At 43.0% G+C, this 16620-nt stretch overlaps 1 non-coding gene across 1 annotated transcript; it reads right to left on the bottom strand.

The window, feature by feature from the left end:
• Positions 1-326: 326 nt before the first annotated feature.
• On the bottom strand, positions 327-401 carry TRNAP-UGG (transfer RNA proline (anticodon UGG)). Its single transcript has one exon. It is a non-coding gene; the product is annotated as a tRNA-Pro (tRNA).
• Between the last annotated feature and the right edge of the window lie 16219 nt (positions 402-16620).

The raw sequence follows: 16620 nt of genomic DNA on the forward strand, positions 1-16620 counted from the left end.
AAACAGTTCCTGAATGTTATTTGTTTCATAGGAAGATTCCAAAAGCACATTGATGCCGAAAGAATCTTCGGAACCGGTGGAGAGGCTATTCTGATTGAAGGCTAGACAAATAACATGACTGAGGTATGTAAATCAAACCAGTGAAATAGCTTTATAATATTAGATAGATATAGAATATCAAAAGCAAAAGCCTGATAATGGGTTTCAAAAGAAGAAAAGAAAAAACAAAATTCTAGCTTTCTTTTTTTTTGTGCGTGCTTTTCGCCTGCCTTCCCGACCACGGATAGGCTACGGGGCTTTGCACTTCGGCCCCTGTGAATACCACATCAAGGTGACAGGATTCGAACCTATGGCCCTCTGTACCCAAAACAGATGCGCTGACCAGACTGCGCTACACCTCGTCTCCCCCCCCCGGAACATATGGTATGGATCTACCCGATCGAAAAAGACTCGAACCGCAGTCGCCCACCCCGCGGCACAGGGAGGCGAGAACCACCGCTTTTAGGAAATAAGCCTACAATTTGATTCTCGTCTCGTTTCACTTGCATTTTCTTTCGTTCAGTCTCGTTCTGAGAGTGGAATCGAACCACTCACTCCGTTTGGATTGGGCCCAGCCAGCGAAAGAGGATTTACAGTCCCACGCCAGCAGCCTGCCAGAACCTTTTTCTTGCTTGATTTTTATACGATTTTTTGAGCAACTAGCGCGAAAGCCGTTGCGCGTTAGCGCATCCTCTTGCTTGGATTCAAAAAGAAAAAGAAGGTTGATTGGAACTGAAAAGAACAAACAGGCAGGCATGCTTTCAATCTGTTGGCTAGAATTTGAGAAATGCACTTGTCAAGAGTACTCTAACAATCGACGTCTCCCATCTTCTCAGGATTAAGCACTTTAGCTATCTATTATGGAAATTGTCCGCTATCCGCACCTTACTCTTACTTTACTATTATGGATTTGGAAGTGGGAAAGCCAACCTGGGCTTTTGAAGATCACTCTTGCCCGTTCCGTTCATAATTGCTTAGCTTAAAAGGAGAAGTCCAAATAGTGGCTGCGGAAAAGTAAATTCTATCATTTTTCGAAAGTTCGAGAAAGGTCATGCACGAAAAGAAAGAATCAAGGAAAGAACTTACTTTGATACGAAAGAAAGACTGAATCTGACTATCCCAATTCAGAAAGACGGAAATTGCCGGTTGGGTTAGTCCAACCAAGAAAGAAATGGGATTCTTTGGGCCAACGCGCAAGCTATTCTTGAGGGTGCTGAAAGAGCCATTTTTCTTGGTGCAGCTGTTTAGCGGGTCTACAGTTCATTCTTTCTGCTGATCAGAAACCCTATTTCTTGAACTTTGACCGTGAAAAAGCGATGAGGCTTCTAGAGGCGCAAAAACGCAAAGGCAAATAGGAACATTAGGACCTCCAAGACACGAGTCGAGTCACTAGAGGTACACAGGAAGAAGAGGAAAGCCCTTCCTCAGCAGAGGGGGTGAGACCGGCACCACAATGGTGGCAAGGAAAGAACGGGCAGGTAAAGGCGGAGAGCCCCACCAAACAAGGAAGAAAGCTAGCCTCGGAATAGAGGTTTTCTTTTGCCTGTCAAGGATCGGCGGCATATGAAGCTGAAAGATTAGTTGCTAAAGCCTCTCCCATCCCATTTCCAGTTGTCCTAAGGTAATCCCTTACAGTTGGGAATGCTAAGGTAATAAACTCCATTTGCAGTTGTGCCTAACGGACTTACCTTTCCGTTGTAAATAAGTGGCTCAGTTGGTACGTAAGAGAGCTTAGTTGGCAACGTGCTGCAAGGGAAAGCAGTTGTCGGAGTTCATTAATCCAGCCATTGTCCTTAAGTGCTTGCCAATGGATGGTCCTTCTTTCCCTTCCGATACATAAAAACGATTTCTTTGCCTTCTCACTAGTGGTCTCAATCCTTGACTCCAGTATGTATCTCATATCAGGTGCGTTACTCCTTTTTATAGATAGATGCGTCTGGAGACTGATAACGCTTGTGATCTCTTTCTTTTTCTATTGGTTAAGGAATGCCAATAATGAAATAACTGATAGAGCTGCTAATGGATTTCATGTCCTTCTTGATCTCCATTCTCATTGGACGTTTTGACTTAGTAGCTATGTGATTTTTCACTTTGATCCGCGTACTTGATTTCTTCTTTCACTACTTCCTTTCGTCTCTCTTCTTTGGGCCCTGTATTGGGAACCATTCTTTTCCCGGTTCCCATTAGAATAGCATTCCTTCCATTCTGCCAACCAACCATATCTCTTATCCCTAGCTCGGCTCTTTTAGAACCAATTTCCATCTTTCCACTGACAGCTGCGAAGAGCTCCCCTTCACTAGGGCCAACATCCCAGAGGCTATGCTATTTGTTCAACTCTCTCGCGCAGGGCGAATAAAGCTTTTTCAAAAAGAAAAGAATAGACAAATCCAAAATCAAACTAGCTATGGGCATTAGGTATAATAGAAAGGAAGCTTGGAATGTTCAATCAAAGAAATGAAAAAAAATACTTAGGCAGAAGTGCCGATTCTAACCTTTCTTTATTAGGAGGCTCGGGAAAACTGGGCTTTCTGATAACTAATCACTGGAAGCACCCAATTCTCTCTACTCTGCACTTGGCCGGGATACCGAACTTAGGTGGGAACTTTTGCTATTGTTCAGTGAAGATTTTCTATTTATTTGATGAGTCTAGGAACCTATAGTATAGATAGTTTCTTTTTTTAGTGAAAAGTCCGTGTCATTCTTTCTTTTTCTTACTAGGTTGTTTATCGAATCAGAGTCTTTCTCTTTGTAAGCTACTGGTTCAGATCATGATAGGAAGGGCGGCCTTTGTCTTGTTCATTTAGTGAATACTCAATAGCTGCCTGCTTTTGGTACTTAGCCCTAGCTTAGGAAATTGCCCCGGCTTTCGATGCCGACTATTTCAGAAACAGAAGCGGATGGATGGTGCTCTTTCGTAACTGACGACCTGCCTCCTCCTTCCTTGCCCGCCTCAGCGGAAATCTTCCTTATCTTAGAAAGAGTAAAGAAAAAGGCACCTAATCAACTGAAGCAGATGCAGGATCCCTCGAAAAAAGTGAAGTGAACTAGCCAGGTAGAACAGTAAGGTTAGGAAAAGACTCTTTCATGTCAAGGTGAACATAGACAGACAAGGTTAGTTTGTTTTCCTTAATTCTCAGAGAGAAGACTCGTTGCTGGAACCGAGAGCACTAGCGATTACTTTCTTTCAGACCTTCAGCCGAGAAATTCCATACCTTCCATCGACTTCTTTTGTGTGTGGCCAGAACGTGATGCTTTCCAATGCCGAGTACTTTTCTTCACAATGTATGAAGCCCGTAAAACCGAAATCGATCCAAATCCATGACCTTGACGATTGAGGAAAAAGCGTATGTATTATTATGGTGTGAGCCTTCTTTCTTTATTAAACTTACTGGCTTGGAGGCATTCCCTTCGAGGGTGGCCTTCACTCGGGCTAGACCTCATTCCGGTCTTACCCTCCCTCTAGTCCGATCTCGGGAGGGCGCTTTGGCAGGTCCTGTTTCCCTGTTGACTCGCTCTTTCCTAAAATAGATCCTCATGCAACAATCATGGGAAAATCCATGGAAGAAGACTTCCACCTACAAACAAGCAAGTCGCCTACAACTATTACGTTCAGTGGGTACAAAAAACCAACAGATAGACTTACACTGATGGTTGTTCTTTCCCTACAAGTAGCTTTCACAAGCAAAGAAATAAGCTCTTCTCTATTTGCCTGTGGATCATCCTGCTAGCATTCGATGATGAACAGAAGTTTTATCATTCCTTCGATCGTAGACAGCTGCCATAGATCCCCCTGAATCAAAAACGGATTTCTAATTATCTCCATTATTCGATTGATTACGGGTCAACCATTCTTTCCAATTTAGAGAAAATAAGATTGGCCAAAGATTAGAAGGAATAACCTGTTCCCAAATTCCTCTTGCATGAAAGCAGTCACGTATGGCATGTAAGGTTGATTCTGCGTGCGCATAAGAAAGAAAAAGGTGTACAAGTTCACTAAAAACACTGGATTTGGGTGGGCCAGGTCCCGGTAGAACTCGAGGAGGATCCTCACCTTAGAGGTTTGGTCAGAGTAGCCTATTCTATGTTGTAAGGGCCCCTCTGAGGCAATAGTAGAATGCGAGCCTTTATAGGGAAGTCACTTAGTTACGGCCTTTATCGATTTGGAATCGTAGAAGCAGAAGGAATGAAAGCAATCAAAGGATTGGAATACCAGGGCGGAGGAGCTGAGCAAGCGAAGAGCCTCGCTGCTGTAGGTCTCCGCTATCTTCTATAGTAGCGGTGTGAGCCAAAGGATTTATTCTATAGTCCCTAGAGCTAGGGTCGGTAGAAAGCCAGATTCATGACTTGCCAAGCGCGTAAACTATGAAAATGACAGTCTTAGTTGCTTTACTTGACCTTGCACTTCATTAATCGCCAAGAAGGCGGATATTCAGGTTGGTACCTTTTACCTCAGATCACGGAAGCGGGAAAGCCCGTACTTCAATATATATAGAGTAATCACCCGGGGCTCGGCACTCTTTCCTGGTAGATGTCTGATTAACCAACATCGTGTCAGGGCAGGAACCATTCTTCTATTTCTCTAGGTTGGGTATAGGTGTTGACTTGGCGTAGTATTTTTTCTGGAATTATTAAGTTGTTCAACAAGGGCTGATATGGCGGATTGGCTTAAAGAATATGGGATTCTCAGCTCATGGATCTGTTCATTCATAGCATAGGGGTAGATTAAGCTTTAGAACAAGGATTTGCTCTATAACCCGGGAAAGGAAGCTTCTACGTGAAGTTAGCGAGACGGGTGGTGCCATTTATAGAAAAAGATTGGCTACAATAGCACTTTATGCACTTCACTTTTGGCTATTCTACATGGGCAACAACTAGCCTGGGAAATGGGCTTCATTCAAGTCTTGGTCTTTTCGGATTCACTTATTTACGTGCATTTTCTTAAGGAAAGAGCCTACCTACTCAAACCTGATAGATGGATGGAATGAACCTAGCATAGCGAATTCATGAAGTTGAATATAAGAAAGAAAGCCTACAAGTATAGAAAGAAGTGCTAGTATCCTTCGATTTCATTTCTTCGCTTTTATAGAGCTTTTCCTTTTACCTAATGCCGGCTACCGACAACTCTTGCTATCCAATCCTGACCCAATGTACTCCATACTGAGGGGTATGGCGCATACCCATACCCATGACCAACCTGTAAGGTGTTCCCTAGTGAACTGAATTTCTGGGAACATAAATAGAAAAATGACTGTGCACTCTAATTTGGTAGAAAAATATATGACAACATTGTTTAGCTGTCTATACTCTGACTCTGCATTCAAATGGGGGTAAAAATGCTTGGTGTCCAACCAGATATCCACAGAGAATAGTCAGTATTAGTTTACCATTTTTTAATACATATTTCGAAACCAATTGCATCTCTGGTAACTCTGAAATTACTTGAATCAGTATTGCTATGAGATCCCCTCTCCAGTACTGCATGTTCCCTTGCCGCTCCAGTTGGTTTACTCCCAGAGACATGATTAGTACCACCAGAGCTTGAATCAATCATTCCATCCCCAACTCCTACATCAGAAACAACAGGGTCTATTTCAGTAAGCCTCCACCTATGAACCAAACCATGTTCTTTTTCCAGAGACCCCTCCATTACTACCTCCCCCAGGACATGTCCAGTTCAATTACCATCTATATTCAAAGCACCCGTCAAATCTTGGAGTGGTATCAAAGTAGGATCATCGTTAATCACTTATGGATGCCTACAAACAATATGCTAACTATATATAAGACACCAAGGGTTACAAGTATAGTTACTTTTTTTAGATGTTATTCTCAAGTGCATTGAGTGAAAGCTGTAATTCACTCCTCCTGGGTCCATTTACTTTTAATGATTTTTCAATTTCCCCAAAAGAATAGATGGAGATTCATGCTAATAAAGAATAGCTAAGGAAAAGAAAGGATTGAGGCAAAAGCTCCACATCCCGTGTAAAGAAGTCAGAAAATCTTGATGAGGAATGGAAGCTTCTGACTTTAGATTTCTTTAGTCAGGGAGAAGCTTAGAGCCCACAGAAATTATAACAAGAATCCTATTTATCAGCATAAAGCCCCTCACCGAGCCATGAGGATGATCCACTGGATTCATTGCAACACCACGAACAATGGGGCGTCTGCCTAATCACCGACTTAAAACGAATTTCCCTCGTGAATGCATCGAGGAACTGAGGACAGGACGTTTCCGATTGGCACGTACTAAACACTTTTCCTGATCCGGTTTAGGTGGGTGGGTTAAGTGCACTTCCCAATCGAAGATTCTCGTCTCGTTTCACTTGCATTTTCTTTCGTTCAGTCTCGTTCTGAGAGTGGAATCGAACCACTCACTCCGTTTAGATTGGGCCTAGCCAGCGAAAGAGGATTTACAGTCCCACGCCAGCAGCCTGCCAGAACCTTTTTCTTGCTTGATTTTTATACGATTTTTTGAGCAACTAGCGCGAAAGCCGTTGCGCTAACGCGCATCCTCTTGCTGGGGAATGAAAAAGATTTTTGCATTTCTGTCTAGGAAAGCAGATTCTTTCTATCGAAAGTGAGAGAGCTAGTTATGCTTGTATGCTGCAGGTAGCAAGTTGACATTTTCTTGAAGCATTATCCTCTCTGGGACTGAATGCTTAGCAAGTCGGATGAGATCGGTCTTATCAAGCAAAGCCCCAGAAGAGATCCTCTTTGAGATTAGCGGTTGAGTGTGCCAAGCCGCACTGGAGTTATTGAATTTATGCCGAGAATGCTTGGGAAGGGGGGGCTGCAGGGAAGAGAGTGAGTGCGGGTCTCTTTCCAAATGCCCGCTTAAAACAACAAGTACTAGTTGATTGAATTCCATGATATCTTTCAGTGAGTGATGCCCATTAAGGGCTGGATAGCGAGAAGATGGCCTTCTTTTGGCAGGTTCGATTCCTGCTCGCTAGAAATATCATAAATAAAGAAAGAAGCGCATCCGTGTAATCCTTTTTCTGGAGGTATGGGTCACGAAGATAGTAACGATCCAAGAGCTTAGCCTAGAGTAGATCAAAGTGAGGTCTCGCGAAGCCGGATTTTGAGTACTACTAGTAGTTGAAATACCAATAGGAAAAGCAATGGCTTCTATCCTTTTTAGAAATTCTCTAATGGCTATACCCTTGTTGAAGGGGACGGCCCTTTCCCTCTATCCGTAAACGGTATCTAGTGGGCAACCCAGTTTTTAAGGTAAAGTACCCATTTATTCACCCAATCAAGTCAGCAGGATCCACAGAAGCAGTCTTTTCCACCACATCTCCCGGGCCATCGAATAAGATTTGGATTTGTTTACGAGCGTATCTTTAGACTAAGATTTTCTGAAAGAGCGAAGCAAGCCAGCCGTCTACTTTCCCAACCGAGTATTATAATGAGCCAAAGCCAGCCGAAGAATCTTTTGGTTGTGTCCCCATGGGTAGTGTCCCTTAGTTTTGAGTATAGCCGGAATTACAAACTTTCAATTAGAATAAATCCGCCTAGAAAAAGTAATTCCTTTTATCGGCTCACCTATTTGCTGATGAATCTTACTTGCTTGTTGGTAGCGGAGGGTTGGTTTTTTCAGTTCCTTATTTCCCCACCTTCTCTACTCGAAATGGTAACCAGACCTTACAATTCAAATCTCTTAGACTAGAGCTCCCAGGATAAGATTTTTTTGATCTATCGAGCGAGCCAGCTATAGGCCCACCAGCCAGCGCCAGGTTTGGATATGCAAGCTTCATGCTAGCCAGTCCATGACCCTCCCCGGCAAGTCAATAATCTTTTTCCTCTTCAAGTGAGGAAGAAGTGTCAAAGTCTGTGATCTAAGTACCTGTTCTCTCAGTACCTTACAGTAGTGAATACCCTGTCTTGTTAGAAGGAGATTTTTGCTATTAGATACCCTCAAACCTTGTCAGTCAGGATTTGAGTTGCTTCTTTGTAGGCGGATACTGAACTCGCTCTCTGTAGGTTATGGGTATCGGGTCAACCTTCCTTATCGGGGAACCCTTCCTTCTCACTCTGCTTTTTGACCAGCTTTTTGTCCAGCTCTTTTGCCGAAGGCTCGCCCACAAAAGCAGAGCTAAGGGTAAGAAAGCTAGTAAGAAGCTGGCTAAAGGACGGATCGAGTAGGAAACCCCATATTTTGGTCATAACATTGATTTGAACTAAAGAAGGAAGTTTTTTTCTGTATAGTATAAAGAGAAGGGATTGGAATCACGGTAGCTAGTAGAAGTTGTTAAGCACTGGTTGATGTGATCAGTCAAGGAATATCATAGGTAACGGAGGGAATGGTATCCTGGAGGACACAATGAATTTACAAGCAGATGAGTTTGCAACTGATACAACAACAGAGTGAAGAGTTTCAATAATATGCTGGTGACTACGAGATTGAACATTAGTTCACCCTCCCAATGGAGTAAAGTAAGCCCTTGTGAGTGCGGTAGCTCGAAGAGAAGATAGGGGGATGAGCCGTAGAAGAGATTCTATTTTTTTTCTTTGCGCGAGGAAGCGGAAAAGACAAAACCCTCTCTTGGAGAAAGCCAGTCCGGTTGGTAATTCCACTATAACTTGATAACTTTCTGGAAAAAATACCTCCCTATGAAACCCCTGTTGATGGATTCTGGCAAGCAAAAAGAAGACCTAAACCCGACTCTAAAAGCTTTAGTTGCCTCCCTCTCTCCGCCAATCACGTAAGCAAGTTCAACTAGTACGGATGGTTATTTATTCACATGTCCCGATATCGTCGCAGTAGTCTGTCAATCACCGTACTTTTTATTTTTACTTTTTATGAAATGAAAAACTTAGAAAATAGTTAGAAAATTATAGAAAATCCGTACTAGTTGAACTTGCGGACCGTGTTCAGCTCGGCGAGCATGTTCTCTGTCGAGCGGTAACGGACATCAAGGAGGAGCTTTGATTCTACGAGGGAGAGCGACAACGGTCGTGGAAGACCGTGTTCCCTTCCTCGTAGAATCGGAGCTCTTCCTTGACCAAGTACGGTGCCGTCTGGTAGAGAAATGCTCGCCGAGATGATCACGTAAGCAAGTTCAACTAGTACGGATGGTTATTTATTCACATGTCCCGATATCGTTGCAGTAGTCTGTCAATCACCGTACTTTTTATTTTAACTTTTTATGAAATGAAAACTTAGAAAATAGTTAGAAAATTATAGAAAATCCGTACTAGTTGAACTTGCGGACCGTGTTCAGCTCGGCGAGCATGTTCTCTGTCGAGTGGTAACGGACATCAAGGAGGAGCTTTGATTCTACGAGGGAGAGCGACAACGGTCATGGAAGACCGTGTTCCCTTCCTCATAGAATCGGAGCTCTTCCTTGACCAAGTACGGTGCCGTCTGGTGGAGAAATGCTCGCCGAGATGATCACGTAAGCAAGGTCAACTAGTACGGATGGTTATTTATTAAAACTTGTTTTTGAGCTATAGTGTATTAAAAAATGAGTATAGAGATATAGATAATTTTATAGTTTCTTAATTTTATTTGTTTATAATATAAGAAATTTATAGTGTATTAAAAAATGAGTATAGAGAGTAGATGGCAACTGCTTCATTGTTTAGAGATATAGATAATTTTATAGTTTCTTAATTTTATTTGTTTATAAAATGAGAAATTTATAGTGTATTAAAAATGAGTATAGAGAGTAGATGGCAACTGCTTCTGGGTCCTCGGCCTCTCATGGGTTTCCAAAGCGACTTAGGCCGGGCCTCCCTCTCATTCCATGCGGCAAGTGTCGTGATGAGACGAAGATTGTGATGGAGTACCAAGTGAAGAAGGAGGGTCCCAACAAGGATCGTATCTTCTACAAGTGTCCGGATCGCAATGTGAGTTATTTTATCGTATTTAATGATTATGGTTAGTTTATACCTATTTTCATGATGGTTGTGATTAAAGTTCTAACTTTTTGTTTTAATTTCAGTGGGATGGCAGTGGACGATGTTCAGGCTTCTACTGGGAGGAAGAGTATGTTAAACTCGTGCAAAAATATCTTGCACAACAGGCAGATACGGCAGCTAATGAGGCAGTGATCCAGCCGAAGAAGCCCAAAGATGTTGCACAATCGGGGGATCTGTCTGTTTTAGTTGAGATTGGTCGTGAAATCCTTGTGCTCCTGAAATGTATTTTAGCTTTAGTTCTTTTAGTGGTAGTTGGGATAGCCTATATTGTAGCGATGCTTTCATAAATTTGTACCTTTTGTGGTGGCATGCATGTTGTATAAATAATTAATTATGATCTAGGTTTTAATATGGTATTTATGTCATGTAATGCAGATGAGCCGGCATTGGATGTACAATGCTGATCGTCGCTCCCAAGAGTTCATTGACGGCGTGCATTCTTTGTTACGTGCGGCCGAGGCAAACAAACGCGACGGTTTTACGTGCTGCCCATGTGCCATGTGTAAGAATACGGTGGAATATCCTTGCTCAAAGACTTCATTCACACTTGTTCAAGTCAGGTTTCATGCCAAACTATATTTGTTGGACGAAGCATGGAGAAACCGGTGTTGTAATGGAAGAAGGTGAAGAAGAACAATGGGACGACAATGATATTATTCCCGATGGTACGTGCTTCAATGATACTGCAATGGGAGAAGCTGAAGAAGAGGTAGCCGCAGAAGATGATCCGACTGATGATCTTTGTCAGGTCATTCGTGACGCACAAAGATAATGTGAAAGTGAAAAGGAGAAGATTAAGTTCGAGCGGATGCTAGAAGATCACAAGAAATTGTTGTACCCAACTTGTGATGCAGGGCAGAAAAAGTTGGGAACCACACTAGAATTGCTGCAATGGAAGGCAAAGAATGGTGTATCTGACAAGGGATTTGGAGAGTTACTAAAAATCCAAAAGAAGATGCTTCCGAAGGACAATGAATTGCCCGCCACTACCTATGAAGCAAAACAAGTTGTCTGTCCTATGGGGCTAGAAATTAAGAAGATACATGCATGTCCTAATGACTGCATCCTGTACCGTGGCAAAGAGTACGAGAAATTGGATGCATGCCCGGTATGCCATGCATCGCGGTATAAGATCAGGCGAGATGACCCTGGTGATGTTGAGGGCGAACGTCCATGGAAGAAAATCCCTGCCAAGGTTATGTGGTATGCTCCTATAATATCACGCTTAAAACATCTGTTTAGAAACAAAGAACATGCAAAATTGTTGCGATGGCACAAAGAAGACCGTAAGGTAGACAATATGTTGAGACACCCTGCTGATGGGTCCCAGTGGAGAGCAATCGACAGAGAATTCCTGGAGTTTGCAAATGATGCAAGAAACTTAAGGTTTGCTTTAAGTACAGATGGTATCAATCCTTTTGGAGAGCAGAACAGTAGTCATAGCACTTGGCCTGTTACTCTAAGTATCTACAACATTCCTCCTTGGTTATGCATGAAGCGGAAGTTCATTATGATGCCTGTGCTCATCCAAGGCCCGAAGCAACCTGGCAATGACATCGATGTGTACCTGAGACCACTTATTGATGAACTTCTCATTTTGTGGAATAAAGAAGGTGTACGTGTGTGGGATGAGTACAAACAGGAACACTTTGATCTGCGAGCATTGTTGTTTGTAACAATCAATGATTGGCCTGCTCTAAGTAATCTTTCAGGACAGTCAAACAAGGGATATAATGCATGCACACACTGCTTTGGTGATATTAGAGGTGTATTCTTGAAAAAATGTCGAAAGGTCGTGTACCTTGGCCATCGTCGATTTCTTCCTGCAAATCACCCCGTAAGAAAGAAAGGCAAGCATTTTAAAGGAAAGGCAAACCACCTGGCCAAGCCTCGCAACCGAACCGGTGAGGATGTACTCGATATGGTCAATGATGTGAAAGTCGTCTTTGGAAAAGGACATGGCAGCCAACCTGTTCCGAACGACGCTAATGGTCACGCACCCATGTGGAAGAAGAAGTCCATATTTTGGGACCTACCCTATTGGCAAGTCCTAGAGGTCCATAGCTTGATCGACATGATGCACCTGACAAAGAATCTTTGTGTGAACCTGCTAGGCTTTATGGGTGTGTATGGAAAGCCTAATGACACATTTGAAGCACAACAGGACCTGCGTTGTTTGAGAGAAAGAGACAACCTGCATCCAGAGAAGACAGATGATGGACGCCATTACTTACGTTCTACCAGCTACACTCTAAGCAAAGAGGAGAAGGAAATCATGTTTGAATGCTTAAACAACATCAAGGTACCATCTGGATTCTCCTCGAATATAAAGGGTATTATAAATGTGCTAGAGAAGAAATTCTGTAACTTAAAGTCCCATGACTGTCACGTTCTCATGATGCAATTACTTCTAGTTTCATTAAGAGGAATTCTACCTCCAAATGTATGTCTAGCCACCGTGAAGCTATGTGCATTCCTCAATGCAATTTCTCAGAAGGCAATTGATCCAACTGATCTAGCTAAACTACAGAATGATATGGTTCAATGTCTCGTCAGCTTTGAGTTGGTGTTCCCTCCTTCCTTCTTTGATATCATGACACACCTCCTAGTTCACCTAGTCAAGGAGATTTTCATTCTCGGTCCTGTGTTCCTACACAACATGTTCCCCTTAGAGAGATTCATGGGAGTCCTGAAGAAATATGTTCACAACCGTACTCGCCCAGAAGGAAGCATCGCCAAGGGCTATGGAACAGAAGAGGTCATTGAGTTCTATGTTGACTTTATTCCCGACCTTGACTCGATTGGTGTTCCTGAATCGAGACATGAGCGGAGACTAAGCAGAAAGGGGACACTAGGGAGGAAAACATATATTGGTACGGATGATGATTATTTCAATAAAGCGCACTACACAGTTCTATAGAACTCCTCTTTGGTAGATCCATATATTGAGACACACAAGGATCTCTTATGATCTAAGTTTCCAGGGAAGACTGAAGCTTGGATTACACGTAAGCACATGGAAACTTTCGGCGGTTGGTTGCGAAAAAAATGTCAAGGTGATGGGAGCATCCATGTGCAACTGTATTTATTGGCTATGCAACCATCATGGCATATCGTCACATACAAAGGGTACGAGATAAATGGGAACATATTCTACACAGTAGCCTAAGATAAAAGGAGTACCAACCAAAATAGTGGTGTCCGCATAGATGCCACAGACCCGAATGGGAATAAGAAGACATATTATGGACGCATAGATGAAATATGGGAACTAGAATATGCACCTACTTTGAATATCCCATTGTTCAAGTGCCAATGGGTCAAGGTGACCGGAGGCGGGGTAATAGTAGACAACGAGTATGGAATGACAACAGTAGACCTTAGTAATATTGGGTACAAAGAGGAACCATTCGTCCTTGCCAAGGATGTGAATCAGGTGTTCTATGTCAATGATATGTCTACCAAACCAAAAAGAGGGAAAAATGATAATGACTCAACCAAAGAGCCAAAGCGCCACATAGTTCTTTTAGGGAAAAGAGTCATCGTGGGAATTGAGGACAAGTCGGACATGTCAGAAGATTATGAAAAGAATGACCGAATTCCGCCCTTCAAAGTGAACAAAGACCCTAGCATCTTGGTAAATGATGAGGACACTCCATGGTTATGACGCGATCATAACCAAGGGACATACGTAAAGAAGAAGTTCACTGCTGTGCCCACTTGATGATATAGTGATTTAATGTAGTGTGTGTTTGAGATATTATGTAATAATTGTGAATTTAGATGTTTATTATGTCATGTTTCAAATTAAATCAATGTTTGATTTGGTGGGATTTCTCTCTCAAAAAGGTAAATTTGGATATTGAGTGATGAAAAATTAAAATATTAACGTTAAAATGATGTGAAAACAAATTTCCTGTCCAAAACCAATAGTTTTAATAATTTTAATTAAACACTACATTTTTGTATTAACGAAATAATAAATATTAGTTACATTATGTTTTATAATTGTAGCAAAAATAAAAAAAGTTAGGTTATAGATTTTTCCTATGTGTAATAAAGAAAAAGAAAATCCATATTTTTAACAAAATAATTTTATGCCTTTTATTTAATTTACTATGTATTTAACAAGACTATTGCATTTCTATTAAAAAAATTTGCTTAAAACACGCGGGAAATGAAACTGCAGCCCACCTTTACTCCCGGGTTGGAAGCCCAACCGGGAGTAAAGGTGGCCTGTAGTTTCATGGCCCGCCAAAAAAACCTTTACTCCCGGTGCTTAATACCAACCGGGAGTAAAGGTAGACCTTTACTCCCGGTGGGGGGATGGCACCGGGAGTAAAGGGGCATGGCATATATATACCAGTGCCATCTTCTTCCTTGCGTTCTTCGTCGATTCCTCTCCCCCTGTGCCCACGCCACTCGGCCCGCCACACCGAGGATGCCGCCGCCACCCCGCCCGACGTCGGTCGTCGCCACCGCCTCGCGCGCGTCCACGGTCCCCACGCCACCCCGTGCGCCGACGACCTCGCGGCGCCAGCTGCTGCCCGGCCGCCCCGGCGAGACACGCGGCCACACCGGCCGCTGGTACCCTCGCCTCGGCCAGATGCGGGGCCACACCGCCGGCTGCCCCGAGGTACGCTGTGCTTGCTCTGATCCTATTCCATCTCCATGCATGAAACACATGTTTTAGGCAAGTTCACGATCATGGTAACCGTACGTACATGTTGTTCACGTTTTCTTTTCCTACGTGCATGCTTTGATACAGTAGCTACTAAAACTTTGTTGGTTGTCACTTGCATACGTACGTACGTCAACAAATGTGTGTATCGATCACAAACCCAAATGTATACTTAACTAATTTTCATGGCACGTCGCACACAGCGTCTAGACGGGCATTATTCTCTGTCACACTAACTATTATAAGAAAGAAAGCGCCAAAGGAACAGATCAAAAAAAATTACAGTGTATACGCGCCATCTATAAGCACCATGCATTTCTATGTATAAGCGCCATGCGTTTCTATGTATACGGCGGAGCACCGCCGCCCTCGTTCGCCCTAGGGTTTATACGGCGGAGCACCGCCGCCCTCGTTCGCCCTAGGGTTTATACGGCGGAGCACCGCCGCCCTCGTTTGCCCTAGGGTTTAGGGTTTATACGGCGGAGCACCGCCGCCCTCGTTTGCCCTAGGGTTTAGGGTTACGCCGCCCTCGTTCGATCATTTTTGGTGGGTGAAGGTTGGTTTGTAGGTGGTTGTGGATGATATAGCTAAGTCTATGAAGGGTGTAGTAGATGAAGTGGTTGAGAGTGTGCTTGAAAATACAGTTATGGAGATGGCAAGGGATATGACATGCGAGGTGTGTTTTGAAGAGGATGCTCCCGATGTTTGGGAGTTCCAACTTCAAGGGTCGACTTGATGTCTATTTTTATCGATGTAACGTGTGTTGTTGTATTTGTTGTAAATTTGGCGTGTTGTTGTGAACCTCTTCGAGGGTTCCAATCATTGTAAACATTATTTGGAGTTGTTTACTCGACGAGCCAGGATGCAGTGCGATTTTGTTGTCACTTTGGTTTGCAGCAACGCCCCCCTTTTCTTTTAGGCGAGGCTCATTGTTTATTGTTCTCAGAAACTTGACGCGCAACGATGCCCCCTTTCTTTCACGCGAGGCTCGCTATTTTCTATTTAATAAAACCTAATGCGTATTGACTCCCCCCTTTTGTTTCAAGCGGGACCGCCGCCAAAACCTACTCGCTTCTTGATTCTTCTTATCATACAAACCAACCTTCACCCGTCAAAACCTACTTGTTTAGGGTTTAGGGTTTATACAGCGGAAGATTTTACGCATGTAAGCAAAGATTTGACGTACTATATATTGGTTTTGTTTTTTGAAGCTAGATGGCCGACCCGAGAAACATGGATGAGGAGTTGATGATGAGTTTGATCAACACTGGCGCTCAAGTTGCCGGTGATGATGGTGCTAAAAATAACGTGCAAGAGGATGCAGATGACGGGAGTCAGTACTTAGCTCTTGAACAAAATGAGCAACAACATATTGGCCAAGTATATATTTTTTATTATTAGCTATATATATTATCATATGTCTTATGTGTGCTCATGATATTAAAAATAATGTTTATGTTTTGTAGCCCTCTGGATCGACATCAACAACTACAACGAAGAGTAAAAATGTTCAAGGTCCTAAAAAGCCATTGGAGGGCCGCTTCATCATCTCGGAGTTCAATGTGGATACAGGCGAACCGGGGGGCAAATAAAATGAAATTCGTGCACCACTATGGTTACCTTGTACAGGACCGGCTCCCAATCAGTACCCGCGAATGGAAGAAGAAGACCAATGCTCCTCATATCAGTTTTGTCTCCGATCGTGACAAGACGTTAATTTGGAAAGATGTCTTGGTACATTTCACGCTCCAAACAGACGGTTATGATGATATAATAGATGGTGATGAATTGAAGGAGCGAGTTAGGGATTGGGCAATGAAGAAGATGGCCACCCAGTTTCAGACTTGGAAGAAACACCTATACACGACGTATGTCAAGAAGAACATAGCACCAGATTTTACTGTCCCCGGCCCGATCTCAAAGCAGAGGCCCTATTGGGATGAGTTTGTACAGTACAAGACTTTGGAAGAGGGTGT

This window comes from Miscanthus floridulus, unplaced genomic scaffold (genome assembly GCF_019320115.1).
Source record: "Miscanthus floridulus cultivar M001 unplaced genomic scaffold, ASM1932011v1 fs_910_1_2, whole genome shotgun sequence".
Taxonomy (NCBI): domain Eukaryota; kingdom Viridiplantae; phylum Streptophyta; class Magnoliopsida; order Poales; family Poaceae; genus Miscanthus; species Miscanthus floridulus.